The sequence below is a fragment of the Hemiscyllium ocellatum genome, chromosome 12 (genome assembly GCF_020745735.1).
Source record: "Hemiscyllium ocellatum isolate sHemOce1 chromosome 12, sHemOce1.pat.X.cur, whole genome shotgun sequence".
Classification (NCBI taxonomy): domain Eukaryota; kingdom Metazoa; phylum Chordata; class Chondrichthyes; order Orectolobiformes; family Hemiscylliidae; genus Hemiscyllium; species Hemiscyllium ocellatum.
In genome coordinates this window covers 94,739,073-94,760,239 of record NC_083412.1, presented here as the reverse complement: position 1 = coordinate 94,760,239, position 21,167 = coordinate 94,739,073, and positions in this window count along the sequence as shown.

The window sequence follows — 21,167 nt, the reverse complement described above, 5'->3', positions numbered from 1 at the left end:
ACGGCCCTGTGCTCCCCGGGCTGTTCCCCCAGGACACACAGCTCTGTGAACTCCGGGCTGTTCCCCCGGGACACACGGCTCTGGGATCTCCGGGCTGTTCCCCCGGGACACACGGCTCTGTGCTCTCTGGGCTGTTCCCCCGGGACACACGGCTCTGTGCTCCCCGGGATGTTCCCCCGGGACACACGGCTCTGTGCTCTCCAGGATGTTCCCCCGGGACACAGCTCTGTGCTCCCCGGGCTGTTCTCCCGGGACACACGGCTCTGTGCTCTCCGGGCAGTTCCCCCGGGACACACGGCTCTGTGCTCCCCGGGCTGTTCCCCTGGGACACACGGCTCTGTGCTCTCCAGGATGTTCCCCCGGGACACAGCTCTGTGCACTCCAGGCTGTTCCCCCGGGACACAGCTCTGTGCTCTCTGGGCTGTTCCCCCGGGACACACGGCTATGTGCTCCCCGGGATTTTCCCTTGGGTGCGCACACCGAGATAAACATCGACTGCGTCTGGAAGATCGTCAACTCGGGAAAAGACGCTCTTTGGTCTGCCCGAAACTTGTTTGTCTTCCAGAACAAGGAATTGACCTCGACTGAGTGTTGCAGACTGGCATATTCCAAGGCACAAGGCTACATGTATGAGGGACACACTAAAGCTTGGGCCAGTCGCTTCCAAGGCGCTTTGGGGAAAGACTACAGTCTGAGGTCTTTCTGCTGGAGGTAAATGTGGCTCCATTCAGTTATCAGACCCTCCCAGTATCTCAAATGTATGTAAATACAGTCTTGTAACAAGGAAGAGATGTCTTTGGTTTATTTGTTGGATGGAGTCCAATCCCAATGTTTGTTTCTTCATATGCTAGTGTACAGAACTAAACCGCATTTGTGACTATGTATGTTTATAAAGATAGTTTTATGAATAAAGTTTATTGTTGCAATTTTAAAAAATGAATTCAACAAACCGGCCAAAGCTACGAGTGTTCAAGAAGTTTTTAAGTTTCTAAAAGTTGTCTCGATCCTGATAAAGTTGTTAATGTTAAAACTGTAAACTGTCAAAGTTTAATTCTTACCTTTGTTGTGTTCCAATCACCTTGTGACCTGCATCACTGACTGCCGGCTCACACTGTGTATTCCTTTCCCTGATAATCACTGACAGAGCTGGGCAAATTAATATTGTACACTCGGCAAAGAGTCTGTGGGGTCCTAGAGACACCCAAACAGAATCAACGTGGCACAATGGTTACCAGCAGCAAAGTGTTTCAAATAAACCAGACATGTCCCTTCCTTTAAGACACAAGGATGCATGCTCCCAAGACCAGAGGCTGCCTCCTTACTCTCCTCTACATTTCTATGGGATACCTTCCTTTGAAATCCCCAATCCTGTTGGCCCTTTGTTTTCTGAATAAAGTTCAGATGTTTTTGGTGTGTTCAAACATGAAGATAGACATAAAATACTAGCACCGGGAGAAGGATCCCAGATAGCTATGGCCCTGACAGTGATTCCCACAGCCATCGCTGGAAGAGGGATCCTGATGGCAATCCTGAATCCTGCCGACACAGGCCTGTTCTGTGCCAGGGGAACCAACGGCAACCAACCACAACCAGCAGACCTGAGAACTGACAACCTTCGAAAACCACCGACCCATCCGACAGCACAAGGCTCAAGGCACAGTGTGAGGTGGAACCCAGCTCACAGAAACCACCAGGAAGTCAGGAAAACCATGTACTCTCCCAAGAAATCCAATACAGGTCCTACTCCTTCAGCGGACTCAACCCAGGCCTACACCATCTGAGGTTTTCATCGAGGCACTGGGTTTGGCAAACAGGAACAGCCAACTGTACTTCAAAATCATGAATTCTCCTCAGTGGTGAGTGTAAACTCCTGAGACCCCAAAGTTTCCAACCTAGCCAGCAGGGAGGGGGAAGGAGGGTTGGTGACAGTGCAGGAATCCCAAGGTTAGGAAACTGATTAAAGTGTTCATGATTAAAACTGCTGTTTCACCTCTAATAGTGTTTTAACCTCTGTTTAATTTGTTCACATCTGTAATTATGTTCTCTGTATAACTGTGTCAATTTCACTGTTCAAATGCATTTGGCTTTTATTTCTTGTGTTATACTTACCTTTTTGTATGTAATAAATGTCGAGATTCTTTTGCCCTGAAACACTGTCTCCTGCCGCCTGTTATTTCGCTTTCCTGTGTCAGAACCAGGCTTCTGGTGGTAATTCGAACCATCTCAGACTCAGCAAGTTACTGATCACAAACCAGAAACCCTACAAAAGATATATTTCAAATGATCTTCCACATGATTAAGGCACTTTAATAAGTACATGGATAGGAAAGATTCAGAGGGATATGGGTCAGGAGCAGGCAGGTGGGACTAATTTAGTTTGGGCGGATGGTCAGTATGGACATTATGTTGGACCGAAGGGCCTGTCTCTGTGCTGTGTGACTCTATGACACTCTGATTATTGGAGGTGAGGCAGGATATGAACTTTGAAATCCAGAACCCGGCAACAGGTTAAGGGGTTGGCTCTTTATAGATTTATTGGAACTTGATGCCCTTTAATAGGCCAGAGGGTCCATGTTTCTGTGTGAGGATGACCACCCAGTAAGAAGTACAGCACATCTACCTTTCTTATTTCTGACCTCACTGGTTAGTAAAATTTTGTGGTGCTCTACTGTTTAAACAGCAAGATGTTAGCGCAAGGACACAATGTTCTATCCCAAGCAGGACATTGGGTTAATGATAAGGTGTTGACCACATTGGGCATGAACGCCATGTCCCACCCTGTGCTTTGAAGAATTGTTGGATACTGAGTCCTGTTGAGTATGTCTCTAGCTCATTAACCCACCCAGCCTCATCACACCCCAACCCACCGTCCCTCCTTCTGTCTCTCAGCCCCAGCTTCCAGGAGGGGGAGAGTTGCCAAAACCAGAGTTCAGTCAGTGGAAGTGCCACATTAGCTCCTGTTGGCAGTGAGAGAGGAACATGTTGTTTTCAGTTATAGAGGGGCAGATGGGATTAGAAAGGACAGTGATCTCACTCCGCCCACTGGATTTAAGGTGGGGATATCTGTCTCTATTTGCCAGTGGAGTCTGAGGGACAGCCTGTTCACCCAGCCCGCTTCCTTCTAACACACAGTAAGTCTGTACAATTATTCCGATGTGTAACTGGGCAGTAGCTTAGGAAAGGAAATCTATGAATCAATGCAGCTTCAGAAGGTCGCTGAAAGAAACCCACATCTCACAGTGTAATTCCTTTGCATGATCAGAATACAGTGCCATGAGTGAAGAGTGTTCCACCTCCATCCCTGTGAGGTGGGTAGCTGTCTCTCCCACTCTGTGTATCTGGAAAGGTGTCCTTGGGGAATGAGCCGACCTGGGTCAAGTGCAACCAGATCAGGGGGAGGCACTTACAGTTCCAGCTCAATTCACACACACACCCCCGGCTTGGGCCCATAATCCGGGTGGGTGGCCTCGGTGCAGGACTGAGGGACTGCTGCACAGTCAGAGGGACAGATGTTCCAGTGAAACTTGCAACCGAGGTTCCCATTGCTCTGCTGGGTCCGTCAGTAAGGACTTAACCATGGTACATACTGGATCACTTACTTCCTGTCCGTTTTGGTGGGTTCTGAAATGACGGAGGAGTTCAAAGTGTGAACTGCAGTCTCTGCCACTTTTAGTGGGTGGTGCTGAAGGGTGAGGAAGCCCTGACTGTGAGGGTCTGCGGATTGTCACTGTACACCTGTCACTGTGACTGGGGCCCAGTGAAAATCTCCAAACTGAAATCATCGGCTTTGTGGGTGAAAGGAGAACAGGATTTAAATAAATCTGTCATGGGACGTGGGTATTGTTGGCAGGACATGGATCTATTGCCCATCACTAAATGTCCCTGAACAGAGTGGATTGCCAGACTATTACTGAGGGCCGTTAAGAGTGAGCCACATTACTGTGGGTCTGGAGTCACATATCGTTCAGACCAGGTAAGGACAGCAGATTCCATTCTGTAAAGGACATTACTGAATTTAATGGGTTTTACAGCAAGAAACAGCTGTTATTACTCTGTCCATGACCAGCTTTATAATCTAGATTTGGTAACACTGCACAAACTTCACCATCAGCCACGTGGTACAAGAACAGACTGGGCCCAGACCACTCTGACTTACTCATTCAGTGAGATACCCGCTATACCACCATCTCCAGAGCTAAAGTGGATAAATTAATATCAGCTACTTATCAGACACAATCCATTGGAAAGTTGGAAAAGACTTGTCTCATTCTGCACTTACCCAGCTTGATATTATTTTCATGAACAGGCCTCATTGATGACGTTAGGACCTGAGCAATGTAGTACAGGGCTGCTGGTTTATACAAGAGGTTGTACCCAGCCTGCAGAGAGATCCTGGCAGAGAGCCTGGTGTGGTACAGTAGCTCAGTGGTTAGTGCTGTTGCCTCACAGCGCCAGGGACCCAGTTGGATTCCAACTTTGAGTGACTGTCTGTGTGGAGTTGGCACATTCTCCTCCATGTGTGTTTGGATTTCCTTCGGCTGCTCTTGTCTCCTCCCAGATGTGCAACCTACATGGCTTGGCCATGTTAACTTGTCCATAGTGTCCAGTGATGTGTAGGTTAGATGGGCTAGCCATGGGAAATGCAGGGTCAGTATTTGGAGGGCCAAGTTAAACCTGATGGGCCGAATGGCCTACTTCCACAATGTAGAGATTCAATGAACTGTGGCAACTGAAAATCTGAAACAGACACTGAAATTGTTGGTAGAGAGTCCCAGGAGTTGGAATGTTAACTCTGCTTTCTTTCCACAGATGCTGCCTGACCTATTGCATGATAACCTGGTGTTGTGTGATTTTTAACTTTATACACATCTGAATGCGCACAGAACCTGAAACAACAGCCTTTCAAAGTGGGAAAAGGTGAGTCCAAACAGACTGAGCTGTAATTTCTTGATGGTTGACCAGTAACCCTCACTGAAACGGCTGCAATGTTCAACTATCTGCACTTTATGTACAATTCTGAACCTGTTCCAGAATACAGTTAATGGTAGTGACCTGGGAAGTATTGCCAAACAGAGACAGAGGGGTTCAGGTACATAGCTCCTTGAAAATGGGTCACAGATAGACAGTATAGTGAAGGAGGCATTTGGTATTCTTGCCTTCATTGGTCACAGCATTGGGATGTAATGCTGTAGCTGTACAGCGCATTGGTGAGATCACATTTACAGTCGTGTGTACAATTCTGACTTTCCTTCAAAGGAAGATGTTAAAAATTGGAAAGGGCTCAAGAAAGATTGACAAGGATGTTACCAACTCTGGTACTCTTGATCATAAGAAGAGGCTGGATATGCAGGAACTTTCTTCCTGGACCACATGACGCTGAGGTATGTAGAGGTTTACAGAATCATGCGCAGCATAGATAAGGTGAATTGTAAACATCTTTTCCCCAGGGTAGGGGAGTCCAAACCTACAGGTAAAAGGGGAAAGATTTAAGAGACCTGAGGGGCAAATTTTTCAGACAGAGTTTGGTGTATATATAGACAGCTGACAGAGAAAGTGTAGTAGGCAGGTACACTTACACCACTTAACCGATATTTGGACAGGATAGGAAAGGTTCAGAGGGATATGGGCCAAAAATAGGAAAATAGAATTTGTTCAGGTTAGAAAACCTGATCAGCATGAACAAGTTGAGCTGAAGGGTTTGTTGAATTGCCACACGGTTCTCTGACTCGATGACTCTGCAACATCTGTGCGATTTCTTTGCTTTTATTTAGCCTCATCCCTAATTTCTAATCCATGTGCCTGTGTGTTGTGTTATTAATTTGCCCGCATTTACTCATTAATAAACTCAGCTGCTGCTAACGCCAGAAAGCCTGTTTAAATTGTTCCTTTGAAGGTATCGGTTCATGTGGTTTGGGACAAAGACATCCACAAGTGTCTAACCAACCGAGGGGCTGGGTGGAGAAAGAGGGGAACCAGTCCATCCCCTCACACCCGGGAATGTGACAGTTTGGGGGGGGTTACTGGTGTGGGAGCGGAATGAAATGGGGAACCTCACCCACAGTCTGTTTGGAACAACCACCCTCTGGTTATTGTTAACTGACTGGGATGTTTAGCAATTTAAAAAGTAATTTTTCTTCCTCCTCTTGTATTGCAGACTCCATTTGGGGAAGATTGTGAGTGGAACTGAATATTTCAGCCTCAGACGATGATCACATTTGTTGCTCTCGGTTTGCTGCTCACTGCCACAGATGCCGTTGTCTTGACAAGATGTGACGTTGCCAACATTTTCTACAATAATGGACTCAATGGATATTTAGGATATGAACTGGGTCACTGTGAGTTTTACGGTTTCCATGTTGTAAACAAAGACAATGTATTCAAGTTTCCCCACTGGGTCTGAGACCCCTCTTTCACCTCATTGCCTGTCACGATGATGTTAATGCTAGAGCACAGATTCCTGTCAGTGAGTTAGAGAGTCAATGCACTGTGTAATGTGGGGCTGGGTTATACAGAGCCCCCAACTACAGCACATTCTCTGATGTCAGCTTTGGCAAGGGGCCAGCCACTATCACAGTAAATGTGAGGGGCATCATGATGGTAATACCGGACAAGTCCATTCCCAGAGTGAGGCCTTGTTGGAATGTTAGCCTTTATTTCAAAGGGAATAGGGTTGAAAAGAAGGGAAGGCTTGTTAAAACTATATAAGGGACTGGGCAGAACACAGCTGGAATACTGTGAACAGATTTAGAAACATAGGAACATAGAAAATAGGAGTAGGAGTTGACCATTTGGCCCATCAAGTCTGCTCTACCATTCACAGCGCATGGTTGATCATCCAATCTCAATAGTACCTCCACACACATTATCTATTGCATCTGCTGCACCCGATGTGGCCTCCTCTATATTGGGGAGACGGGCCGCCTACTTGCGGAACGCTTCAGGGAACACCTCTGGGACGCCCGGACCAACCAACCCAACCACCCCGTGGCTCAACACTTTAACTCTCCCTCCCACTCCACCGAAGACATGCTGGTCCTTGGACTCCTCCATCACCAGAACATAACAACACGACGGCTGGAGGAAGAGCGCCTCATCTTCCGCCTGGGAACCCTCCAACCACAAGGGATGAACTCAGATTTCTCCAGTTTCCTCATTTCCCCTCCCCCCACCTTGTCTCAGTCAATTCCCTTGAACTCAGCACCACCCTCCTAACCTGCAATCTTCTTCCTGACCTCTCCGCCCCCACCACACTCTGGCCTATCACCCTCACCTTGACCTCCTTCCACCTATCACATCTCCATCGCCCCTCTCCCAAGTCCCTCCTCCCTACCTTTTATCTTAGCCTGCCTGGCACCCTCTCCTCATTACTGATGAAGGGCTCTGGCCCAAAACGTCGAATTTCCTAGTCCTTGGATGCTGCCTAACCTGCTGTGCTTTGACCAGCAACACATTTTCAGCATCCAATCTCAATAGTCTGCCCATCTGAGTCCTGTGGCCACTGCCTGGATTTGGGTGAAATGGAAAAAGCTGAGGGTGAGGATTAATTTGGTGAGGCAGCAGAGGGTATTGGTGGAGGGGAACTGGGTGGGTCTGTTGGAACGGAAAAAAAACTGAGGGCTTGCTGGCCATCTGTGTGGGGTACGGATGTGTGTAAGGACTCAGTGAAGATAAAACGCTTGTGGGTTGGGGAACGGGAAGTTGCTGAAGAGGTGGAGGATGCGGTTGGTGCCGTGGATGTAGGTGGGAAGTGCCTGAACTAAGGGGGAGAGGATGGAGTCGAGGTAGAATGAGATGAGTTTGGTGGGGCACGAGCACGCCGAGATGATGGGTCAGTCAGGGGAGTTGGGCTTGTGGATCTTAGGGAGCAGGTAGAACTGGGCAGTGCAGGGCTGGGAGGACCATGAGTTTGGAGACGGTGGAAGGGGAGATCATCGAAGGCGATGAGGGCACAGACAGTGCATGTGATTTTGGTATGATGGGTCGCGGTGGGTTTATGGGCAAGGGTGAGGTAGGAGGTGGTGTCAGAGAGTTGGCATTCGACCTCTGCGGCATCAAGGTTCATTCTCCAGACTCCCACCGCCCCACCTTTATCAGTGGGTTTGATGATGAACTGGGGCTTGGTGGGGAGAGAGTGGAGTGTCGCACGTTCAGAGGGGGTGAGCTTGGAGTGGGTGAGGGGGTGGGTGGAGAAATTGTTGCGGCCGATGTCAGCAATCTAGAGTGGGCAAAAAGCCATCAGGGTGAGTGCAAAACGACGCGGAAGGTTGGAGGTGGGAGAATGAGTCATTGAAGGGTAGTGGGGAGGCTTTGTCAAAAAAGAAGACATGAAGACGGAGGCAGTGGAGGAAGAGCTACACATCATGGCGGGTACGGAACCTGTTGTCGAGGGTGGGGCGGGGGCAGACAATGTGTGGAGGAGCATGACTGTGAGTCCTTTCCTGAGGAGATACTGTTTGGCCTCAGAGAGGTGGGGAGCAGTGAATATGTGACAAGGCTCAGGGGTTGGATTTTGGGGGAGTCTTGAGGAGACTAAAGAGGGGGAAAGGCAATGTGGGGGGGTGGAATAGTTGTGGGAGGGGATAGAGAGGGGCAGGGAGTGTGATGGGGTTAGGTAGATGAGATTAGATTAGATTTCCTACAATGTGGAAACAGGCCCTTCGGCCCATCAAGTCCAGACCGATCCTCCAAAGAGTAACCCACCTAGACCCATTCCCTCTGACTAATGCTGTGGGCAACTTAGCATGGTCAATTGACCTGACCTGCCCATTTTTGGACTGTGGGAGGAAACCCACGCAGACACGGGGAGAATGTGCAAACTCGACACAGGTAAAAACAATGATTGCAGATGCTGGAAACTAGATTCTGGATTAGAGGCACTGGAAAAGGACAGCAGTTCAGTCAGCATCTGAGGAGCAGGAAAATCGATGTTCTGGGCAAAAGCCCTTCATCAGGAATACAGGCAGAGTGCCTGAAGGGTAGAGAGAGGAGGGTGGGGGTGGGGAGAAAGTAGCAAAGAGTACAATAGGTGAGTGGGGGAGGGGATGAATGTGATAGGTCAGGGAGGAGGCTGGAGTGAACAGGTTGAAAAGAAGATAGGCAGGTAGGACAAGTCATGGGGACAGTGCTGAGCTGGAAGATTGGAACTGGGGTGAGGGGAACTGAGGAAACTGTTGAGAAGCTCCACGCAGACAGACGCTGAGGCTAGAATCGAACTTGGTGCTGTGAGGCAGCAGTGCTAACCACTGAACCACCGTATGGGGAGGGGTGTGGGATGGATGAGATAGAGAGGAGGGAGGAGGGATGGAGTGGTAGGGTATATTGTGAGGGTGGACAGGTGAGGAGGGAGAAGTGGTGTGCTGTCTGGCTGCAAGTGGGCAGTAGGACCCAGGAGTGACCCTGGGGATTGGAGTTGGTATCTTGATTGGAGAGTGGGCGCAGTCTGGAATGTGGGTGGGAGTAGGAGGGAAGTCGAGGCAGATCCCAGTCCCTTCATTGATGGAATCCCAGCCAGCGTCCAAGGTGTCATCTGAACCGGAAATGGAGGGTGAAGATGAGTTCCTGTGAGTTCCGGGTCAATGGTTGCCGGACTGGAAAGGGCAGCAGCATCCGAACGGGAAGTGGAGTTGGACTGGAGAGGTAAAAAAATGAGGTCTGCAGATGCTGGAGATCACAGTTGAAAATGTGTTGCTGGTTAAAGCACAGCAGGTTAGGCAGCATCCAAGGAATATCTTAGCCTGCCTGGCACCCTCTCCTCATTCCTGATGAAGGGCTTATGCCCGAAACGTCGAATTTCCTATTCTTTGGATGCTGCCTAACCTGCTGTGCTTTAACCAGCAACACATTTTCAACTTGGACTGGAGAGGCCCAGCACTGGTTGAGGTCTGCACGTGGGTAATGGCAACAATGGCGTGGAGGAGGGGGAGCCTGGAGGATTCTGCGTTGGATATAGAAGAGTAGAGGTCCCCACACTTTTGGGAAAGGGAGGCCTTGAGCTGATGGGAGGGATGAGGTGAGGGAATGATGGGTGCCGGAGCATTGCAGAGAGGGTGGAGTGGAAAATCCGGAGGGAGAATTGTTTGTGGAGGCGTTGGAGGTTTTGTAAGTATGGAGCATTGAAGATGGGTCCAGGCTTTGAGGACTGAAAATGTAGGTCTTGAGTGATGAGCTGTTTGTGAACAAGAATTGAGAAAGGTCAGGTGGCTGCTGTAATGGGCTTGTTTCTCATGTGGTCAATCTTAGTGTCATCTGCAAACTTACGAACCATTCTTCCTATATTCACATCCAAATAATTTCTATAGATAACAAAAAATAGTGGACCCAGCCCTGATCCTTGTGGCACACCCCTGGTCACAGGCCTCCAATCTGAAAAGCAACTGTCCAGCACCACCCTCTGTCTCTTACCTTCAAGACGATTTTGCATCCAATGGCTCGGACGCCAGGGATTCCATGTGATCTACCCTTACTAACCAGCCTTTTATGTGGAATCTTTTGAACTGCCTTGCTGAAGTCTATATAGACAATGCCCACTGCCCTGCCTTCTCCAATCTTTGTTGTTTCTTCATCAAAAAACTGAATGAAGTTCATCAGCCACAATTTCCCACGCACAAAGCCGTGTTCTCCAAACCTGAACTGTCTCTGCCTTTCCAAATACACATTAATTCTGTCCGTCAGAGTCCCCTCCAACAACTTACCCATTGCTGATGTCAGGCTCACCGGTCTGTAGTTCCCTGGCTTTTCCTTACCATCTTTCTTCAATAATGGCACCACACTAGCCACCCTCCAGTCTTCTGCCCCTTCTTGAGAAGGCTGAACCAAAGTATGTAATGAGTTGGGAGAAAGTGAGGACTGCTGATCTGGAGATCAGAGTAGAATATGTGATGCTGGAAAAGCACAGCTGGTCGGGCAGCATCTGAAGAGCAGGAGAATTGGCGTTCCAGACATAAGCCCTTCATCAGGAAAGGAGATGTGCTTTTCCAGCACCACACTCTCGAGTATGTATTTAGTGGGTCAGCCATTCCTTTGCTCCCCATTTTGAAGTCCCGTGTTTCTGACTGTGAGGGAACTACATTTATCTCCATCAGTCTTTTTCTCTTCACCTACTAATGGAAAGTGCTTTTGCTGGCTCCTTATCTGAGGAAAGATACGCTGGCATTGGAGGCAATCCTGAGACGTTTTACTCAGCTGCTCCTGGGTTTTGTGGACCCGAGTGAGGGGAGGCTGAGGAGATTGGACCTGGATCATTGGAATCTAGAGGAACAAGAAGTTGTTGAAACGTACAAGATCCATAAGGGTCTGGACTGAATAGATGCAGAAACGTTATTTTCCGTTGTGGGAGAGTCATGACCAGGGTTCATGGTCTCAGAATAAGGGCCGTGATGTGGAGATGCCGGTGTTGGACTCGGGTGGACAAAGTTAAACATCACACAACACCAGGTTATAGTCCAACAGGTTTATTTGGGAGCACTAGCTTTCGGAGTGCCACCCCTTCACCACCTGATAGAGGAGCAGCGCTCGGAAAGCTAGTGCTTCCATATAAACCTGTTGGTCTATAACCTGGTGTGATGTGATTGTTAATTCAGAATAAGTGGTCACACATTTCAGATATGGATGAGGAGAAATTCCTTCACTTCAAGGTTAGGGAATCTGTGGAGTTCTTTACCACCAAAAGCTGTTCAGGCAGGTGGAAGTGTATTCAAGGCTGAGATAGACGTTGTTAATCAGGAAGGGAATCGAGGGTGATGGGGAAAAGGCAGACAAGTGGAGTTGACGATTATCTGAGTATCCACCATCTCACTGAATGGCACAGCAGAACCGATGGGCTGAATGGTCTATTCCTGCTCCTATGTCTTACAGCGTAATAGCAGGATTTTGTCACATCTTATGCAAATTAATACATTGTTAAAATGTACGAAACTCCAGCTGGAATCAATTTAAAATGTCTGTGAGTCCCCAGACATCTTTCCTGATCCAATATCGACCACCCATCTACATCCTCACCAAGAGAAATAATTAGCAGTGATCACTTGCCTTGAAAAGTGTTTACCCTGTAGAAACTGTGGAAATTCCAAATATTATTTTGACACGTAAAGCTAAGCTTGGGTTTATAGTTTTAGAGTCGGCTGATTTGCAGCAGTTGCTCTCGATGTGGTCTCTCCTTCATCAGGGAGACTGAGCGCCAACTCATGGAGCGGTTCAGGGAATGTCTCTGGTCTGCATGCACCAACCAACCCCACTGTCCTGTGGCCAACCATTTCAACTTCCCCTCCTACTCCTATGAGGACATGCAAATTCTGGACCCCCTGAAGTCAAAGCCACCTGCCAACTGTAGGAATATCAATATTCTGAATGAAGGGCTTTTGCTCGAAATGTCAATTTTCCTGCTCCTCGGATGCTGCCTGACCTGCTGTGCTTTTCCAGCACCACTCTAATCCAGACTCTGATCTCCAGCATCTGCAGTCCTCACTTTCGCCCTGTAGGAAGAACGTCTTTGGACCCTCCAACCACATGGCATCAACATTGAATTCTCCAGTTTTGAAATCTCCCCTCCCCCCACCTCAACCCAGATCCAACCCTCCAACTCAGCACCGTCCTCTTGACCTGTCCTAACTGTCCATCTTCCTTTCCACCCATTGGCTCCACCCTCTGCTCCGACCTATCACCATCACCCCCACCTTCATCCACCTATTGCGTTCCCAGCTAACTTGCCCCCAGCCCCATACTCCCCCATTTATCTCTCAACCCCCTTTGCCTGCCCCATATTCTGATGAAGGGCTTATGCCTGAAACATCGATTCACCTGCTCCTTGGATGTTGTCTGACCTGCTGTGCTTTTCCAGCGCCACATTTTACAACAATATCTCTCCAGCAACTGCAGTCCTCACTTTCTCCTCGTTATCAATGAGGATGTCAAGTCAAAGGATTTTCTCTCTATCTCCCGAGTGTTTTGAGTCTTTGGAATTCCCTTCCTCTGGAGGCAGTGGATGTGGAATCTCTAAATCATTATGACAGAGTTCAGGAGATGTTTGGTTCCCAAGGCGATGAAAGATTATCAGGAGCATGTAGGGATGTAGAGTTGAGGTTAAAATCAGATGAACTATGAGCTTTTTGAGCGGTGAAGGACTGAGTGGCCTGCTCTCTAATTCCTTTTTGGTGTGTTCGAGTGAGGGATGGAAAGTTGTAACAGAATGCATCGTTTCTCAGCACTGCTGAAGTTTTTTATTCCCAAATCACTGTCAGAAATGAAGGAGTGAAGTCACTCCCGGCAGACTCTGTGCCCTCCCCTTGTATTGTATCATAGTCTGCCATTCAGCATCCCGGTACTAATCTGGTAAACGTAGTGTATCTTTATTTATTTCCCAGCTTCAAGTTTAATTCACTTTGTGGAGCAGATAACCACAGGTGTGATTCTGTATAAAGGGGCAGCTGTTACCAGGCGCAGACACAGACACATCTCTCACTGACAGGATGAAGACACTGATTGTTGTCAGTGCCCTGGCCACTCTCCAGCGCCAGAATCCTTATATGATGTGAACTTGCTATCATTACAAACACAGAAACACGGAAAATAGGAGCAGGAGTGGGCCATTCAGCCCTTCAAGCCTGCACCGCCATTCAATGTGATCACGGCTGATCATGTAATCTCAGGATTCCATTCCCGCTTTCTCTCCATACCTCTTCATCCCTTTAGCCACAAGGGCCATGTCTAGCTCTCTCCAGAATATATCTAATGAACTGGCCCCAGCAGCTTCTCTGAGTAAAGAAATTCCACCTCATCTAAATCCTGAATGGCTCACCCCTTATTCTTTGACTGTGACCTCCTAGTTCTGGACTTCTCCAACATCGGTAACATTCTTCCCACAATTAGCCTTCCAGTCCCAATAAGGTTTTGTATGTTTCTATTTGGTCCTTCCCTCACTCTTCCCAGTCAATCCAGTCTTTCCTCACACATCAGGCCTGCCATCCCGGGAATCGGTCTGGCGAACCTTCGCTGGACTCCCTTAATGGCAAGAATGCCCTTCCTCAGACTAGGGAACCAAAACTACACACAATACTCACCAAGGCCCTGTGTAACTGCAGCAAGACCTCCTTACTCCGATACTCAAACCCTCTCGCTATGGAGGCCAGCATGCCATGATCTATCCTCACTGCACCCACATACCAACCTTCAGCAACTGTTCCACCATGACACTCCTGTCTCACTGTACCTCACCTTTTCCTAAACTGCTACCATGCAGGTAGTAATGTGCCTTCCCATTTTTGTGGCCAAAATGAATTCTACACTGACTAAATTAATCTAGTACAGTGTGGCCGACTGTGAGTAACATCCTCTCTGTTCTATTGAAGCCGTGCTGAATGCCCTGACAAGTTGGGACAGTTGTATTCTCCTGTAGTTCTGTCAGTCAGTGGGTGAGTGTCTGGTTGGTGGGGACAGGGAAGGTCTGAGTTGGCCTGGACTGAGTAAATTGCTCTTTAGTTTAAACTCTGCAACGGCAGGAATAGACTGGATGTTGGATGGTTATTTTTCATGAACCTCTGGGTTATATTGTTAGCTGGTGCACTGGCTACTGACTGACTGTTCAGTTCCAACAAGGAGCTGATTGGTTCCTGACTGGGCCAGAGACTACCTTCTGCAGAAGGGTATTATCATTATAGATCACAGATGGTCCCTGTGATCTCCTGGATTGGTTTTGATCAGCTGAGGGGATCCAGAAGGATTCTTTCTGAGTACTGTTCCCCTCATTGTCTCTGGCGTGCTGCCTCTCCACAGAGAAGCCTGTGGTGGTCATGGCTGTGATGGGGGATGGGGTTTGGGCTGGGGTGCAGGGGAAGAAGGGACAATCGGTGACAGTTGCTCCCTGGGCAGGTTTTAATGGCTTCTCCTTCTGAAACAACAGCACTGACAGCAGAGAGTCGTGTGACCATGATGAGGAGATGCCAGTGTTGGGCTGGGGTGGACAAAGTCAGAAGTCACATGACACAATCAGTTTATTTGAAATCACAAGCTGTGAGAGCGTTGTTCCTTTTAACCTGCTGGACTGTAACCTGACATGTGACTCCTGACTTTGTCACATGACTATGACAAACCGCAGAGCCCAGTGTCCTCACAAATGTATTCTTCGAAATAATATTGATCGAATCATCCTGGTTTCAGACAGAAATGTTTGTTCCTGTCATTCATTTTCTGTGCTCGTACGTCTCTCAGACAAGTGACACACAGTCACAATGAGGATATCTACCAGGGTACTGAAAGACAAACGTTACTGTCTGTGAGGTCTCGTGAGAACCACATTTGAGTTTGCCACATGTTCTGACCAACATGTCTCTGATGCTTATTTTCATTCCAGGGATGTGCGTAGCCTTCTATGAGAGTCAATACAACACCTCGGCACGAAAGGTCATGGAGTCGGTAAATGACAATATTGAAGTAACAAAGTTTGGGATGTTTCAAATCAGTAATTCCAAGTGGTGTTATGATCCGGACTATCCAGAAAGTCCAAATGTGTGTGAAATACAATGTGCAGGTAGGTGAAGCAATCCAAGGTGGATCTCAGTTGCAAAACATTTGAGACGCAGTTTTATTATTACTTGTGAACTGGGTACTTAAATAGAAGTGAACATGTTTTATTCCTCTACTTTGTGCATATCTGGCCTTTCTGTTTGAACATTGAATTCAAAGGCAGCGTTTCAGGGAGACATGTGACCTCACCTGAATACCCAGCAAGTTACACGGGGTCACCATCACCGAAGGGTGTTTGCTGGCCTCCATTTCACAACCACCAGAGGGAGACAGGATTCGAATGAGGATTAAGTTTATTGTCACTGAAGTGAAGGAGCCACCAACAGGTTGGTGGGAGGGGAAGAGACCCAGGACAGCAGAGGTGCTGGGATTAGCAGGTGACCAGCAGTCAGGGCTGGGGGAGAATCCCTGAGGGGCTGAGCAGCCAGGGAGGAGAAAACTCTCAATGTACAGAGCTCTGGAGAGGTCAGAAAGAGAGCCATTGTACAAGGTTGTTGAAGCTATGGGTTTAGGGAGCCCATGTAAAGGAAGAGGGAGCTCATTTCTGATTGGAAACTCAGCAAGAGATATTTACTGAAGAAACTGTCTCCTCTAGTAAATGTGAAAGGGATCAAATTGCAATGAATTAAAATGAAACTGGGAATTGCAAATGCTGGAGTTCTGAAATAAACAGAAACAGAAATTGCTGGAGAAACTCAGCAGGTCCAGCAGCATCTGTACAGAGAGAAACACAGTTAACGTTTCGAGGCCAGTGAGCCTGCTTCAGAAGCTTTAGAGGAAAGGTCAGGGGACTCGGAACATTAACCCTGTTTTCTCTCCAAGTACAGCCTCAAGAGGTGGCAAGAAACTTTCAATTGGAAATGGGGCTGGCTCCTCATCGATGTCTCTATGACCCACAGAGGTGTCTCAGATTGAGTCCACAGGATTCTTAAGGGGGAGGGAGAGCAGCCAGAAGTTGTGGTACACATCGGTACCAATGACATAGGTAGGAAGAGGGGGGAGGACCTGAAAAGTGAATATAGGGAGTTAGTTGGAAGCTAGAAGGCAGGACAAGCAGAATAGCAATCTCAGGATTGCTTCCAGTGCCATGGGCTAGTGAGGCTAGGAACAGAGAGCAAGTGCAGCTGAACCCATGGCTGAAGGGTTGGTGTAGGAGGAACGGTTTCAAACATGTGGATCACTGGGATACCTCGTGGGGGAGGTGGAACCTGTACAAGATCCCACCTGTATCCCGGGCAGAAGGTTTGCTAGAGCAGTTCTAGTCATCTCATCATAGGAAAGATGTGGAAGCTTTCGAGAGGATGCAGAGGAGATTTACCAGGATGCTGCCTAGTCTGGTGGGCATGTCTTATGAAAGGTCGAAGGAGTTAGGGCTTTTCTCATGGGAGTATAGGATGTTGGGGTGTACAAGATGTTGAGAGGCATAGATAGAGTGAATATCCCGAGACTCTTTCCCATGACAGGAATGTCTATCACGAGGGGGCATAATTTTGAGGTGACTGAAGGAAGGTTCAGGGGAAATGTCAGGGGTAGTTTCGTTACACAGAGAGTGGGGGGTGTGTGGAATGCACTGCCAGCAGTGGTAGCAGAGTCAGCTACATTCAGGACATTTAAGTGACTCTTGGATAGGCACATGGAAGATGGTGCACTGAAGGGTATGTAGGTTAGTCTGGATCTTACAGTAGGATAAAAGGGCAGCACAACACTGAGGGCCAAAAGGCCTGTCCTGTGTTATAGTGTCTCTGTTCTGTGTTCTATCATTCCCAGTTACTGACATGAGCAATTAAGTGTTACATTTATATTTGACTTTAGTTAGACATAGCCACAATCTTGGCTTTCTCTCCACTCATGCTGCCAGACCTGATGGGTTTTTGCAGCAATTTCTGTTTTTGGTTAAGAATTTATCACCATCTTGTCACTTCGGTGAAGACTTTTTAAAGAAAAATAAAATCCACAGCAGTCTTTCAATAAACTCTTACTAAACAAAGCACTCCAGGTATTTCCACAAAACTTGAAAGAAATCCATTTTGTCGACAGTTTGCAGGTTTCTGGCTTCCCAACAATATTAAACATGCAGGTACTTTGTCACGTCTCCTGAACAGTTCAGTGTGAAGTAACTGGAATAGTAAATGGCTCAGTGTGGGAATTGTCTCTGCTTTCTTCCCCCTGACCCTTTCATTCTCTCCTGTCTTCACTGCCTCACACACCCACATTTACTGTCCTCCTCCAGATGGTGATCCTGTTTCCACAGATTGAGGGAACACAGCCATTTCCTTTTGACTTGTTTGATGATCCAGGGTATCAATGAGTTAAGTTTCTTTGCTAATACTTCAGACAAGCTCATTTGGGTGACAGAACCATGGTTTCAGTGGTTCACATTGCAAAGGCAGGCACAATCACACCCAATCTCAGGGTGAAATGGTTAGAATTGGGCATGTTTATTCAGACCATTGTTTCATGTTTGTGTCTCAGTGTCTGTATGTTCTTGAGCTCCCTCTCAGACGTGACTGAGCTGCTGGTGGAGCATGACCATATAATGAACACGGAAGACTTGTCCTCCAGTCAGAGAAACATGTTTTTGTTTAGATTCGGCGATCATTGGAACAGGAGTAGGCCGTTCAGCCCCTCAGGTCTATTTCGCTATTCAAGGAGATCATGGGTGATTTGTAGCCTCAATGCATATGCCTGCCTTTAGTCCGTTTCGCAGAGTCATACAAGTCTACAGCATGAAAACAAGCCCTTGAGCCCAGCCTGCCCATGCCATCCAGTTTTAACAATTTAACCTAGTCCCATTTTCTGTGCTTGGTCCCCATATTGCTCCATACCTCTCCCACCTGTGTACCTGTTGATATGATTTTTAAATGATGAAAATGTACTCGCTTCCACCACTACCTCTGGTAGCCTGTTCCAGACACTCACTGTGTGAAATAATTACCCCTCTTGACCCTTCTGTATCTTTCCCTTCTCACCTTAAACCGATGGCCTCGAGTTTAGCACCCCCCTACCCCTGGGGAAAAGCTGTCCAGCATCTGCCTTATCTATGCTTCTCATGATTTTATAGACCTCTATAAAGGTCACTCTTCAATCTCTCATGCTCCAGGGGAAAAAGTCTCAGCCTATCCAACATCTCCTTTTCACTCAACCCTTCCAGTCCAAGTAGCATCCTAGTACATCTTTTCTGCATCCCCTCCAAGGTAGGCTGAGCAGAACTACATGCTTTACTCCAAATGTGGCCTCACCAATGTACAGCTTCAACAAGATGTCTCATTTCCTGTACTCAGTGCTCTGACCAATGAACTCTAGCAGGCCCGAAGCCTTCTTCACTACCCTGTGTACCTGTGACTCCATTTTCAAGGAGCTATGAATATGTACCCCACATCTCTTTGTTCTATAACACTCGCCAGGGCCCGACCATTGACTGTGTCATTCCTGCCCTGGGTTGTCTTACCAAAATGCAACACTTTGCATTTATCTAAAATAAACTCCATTTGCCATTCCTCAGCATACTGGCCCAGTTGATCAAGATGTCACTGCATTCCCAGATACCTTTCTTCATTGTCCACTATACCGCCATCTTGGTATCATCCGCAAACCATACCTCCCAAACCTTCATCTGGTCACAGGCCTCCAGTCTAAAAGCAACTCTCCACGACTACTCTCTACCTTCTACCATTACAGCCAATGTTGTATCCAATTGGCTAGCTCTCCCTGGATCCTGCGAGATTTAACCTGACTCAACAACTTACCTTGTCAAAGGCCTTGCTAAATTCCAAATTGACAACATCTCCTGCATTGCCCTCATGTGCTCTCTTAGTCACCCCTTCAAAAAACTCAATCAAATTCATGAAACACAATTTCCCATGCACAAAGCCATGTTGATTATCCCAAATGCCTGTAGATCCTGTCTCTCAGAATCCCCCCAAACAACATACACACCATAGATGTTAGGCTCACCAATTTGTAATTCCCTGGCATTTCCTGCAGTCTTTCTTAAATAATGGCCAAACATTAGTCACCCTCCAATCGTGACTTCACACGAGGCTGTCGATGACACAAATATCTCTGATAGGGGCTTTGCAATTTCCTCCCTTGCCTCCTACAAAGTCTTGGGATATACTCCATCAGGTCCTGGGGATTTATCTACCTTAACACCTCCTCTTCTGTAAGGGGGACACTCTTCTGGAGATCACTATTTATTGCCCTAAGTTCCCTGGCATCCATCCCATCCATATTAAATACTGACAAGAAATATTCATTTAGGACCTCACTCATGTCTTGTGGCCTTGCACATGGATGACCTTGTTGACCTTTAAGAGGCTCTGTTCTCTCCCTGGTTATCCTTTTGCCCTTCATGTACTTGTTGAATCTCTTTGGATTGTTCTTTATCTTATCTGCCAATGACATTTTAGTCCTTCCAATTTCTCTCTTAAGTGTACTCTTAACACCCTCTACACTCCTCAAGGAATTCCCTTGATCTCAGCTGTCTTTATGTGCCTCCTTCCTGTTCAAGACTAGCACCTCAATATCTCTAGTCACCCAGAGTTCCCTGTTCCTGCTCGCCTTACCCTCCACTCTGACAGGAATGTGTTAGCCCTGAACCACTCAAACTCACTTTTGAAAGCATGCCATTTCCCAGAATTCCCTTTGCATGCAAACAGCTTCCCCAAATTAACTTCTGAAAGTCCGGTCTGAGACCATCAAAAATTGGCCTTGACCCAATTTAGAACTTTAATTGGAATGTGGGTTTGCTGGTGGAACTGGAAGGTTCCTTTTAATAAAAACAAACCTTCCAGCTCAGCGAGCAAACATCCATCCAGAACCTCACACTGAGCTACAGATCTTCCCAAACCTCACTAGAATGTTAACTATCCCTTTCCATGGCTATTTTAAAACTAATGGAATAACGGCTACTGGTCCCAAAGTGCTTGCCCGGGAACACTTCTGTCACATGTCCTGCCTTATTTCCCAAATGGAGGTCACATTTTGCCCCATCTCTAGTAGGGTTATCTGCACACTACATGAAAAATTCTCCCTGAACACACACACACACAGACACACACACACACACACACACACAACAAATTTGTCTCTAGTCAAACTCTTAACTATATGGCAGTCCCAGTGGATGTCAGGAAAGTTAAAATCCCCTACTGTTACAACCCTATTATTCCTGTAGCTATGATTTCCTTACACATTTGCTCCTCAATCTCTCACTGACTATTGCAGGGGCCGAAGTACAATGCTACCAAAGTGATTTCCTCTTCTTATTTCTCAGTTTTACCCAAATAGAGTCAGTGAAGAAACCCTCAAAAAATGTCTTCTCTTAGTACAGCTGTGATGTTTTCTATAATCAAAACCACACCTCCCCCTTCTCTCTTGTTGCCCACTCTGTCATTCCAATAGCATCTGTACCCTGGAACATTGAGCTGTCAGTTCTCCTGTCCCTCCCTCAGCCATGTTTCTGCAATAGCTATCATATCCCAGTCCCATGTACACATCCATGCCCTGAGCTCATTTATCTTACCTGTCAGGCATCTTGCATTGAAATAAATAGCAGGAGAAAGTGAGGACTGCAGATGCTGGAGATCAGAGCTGAAAAATGTGTTGCTGGAAAAGCGCAGCAGGTCAGGCAGCATCCAAGGAGCAGGAGA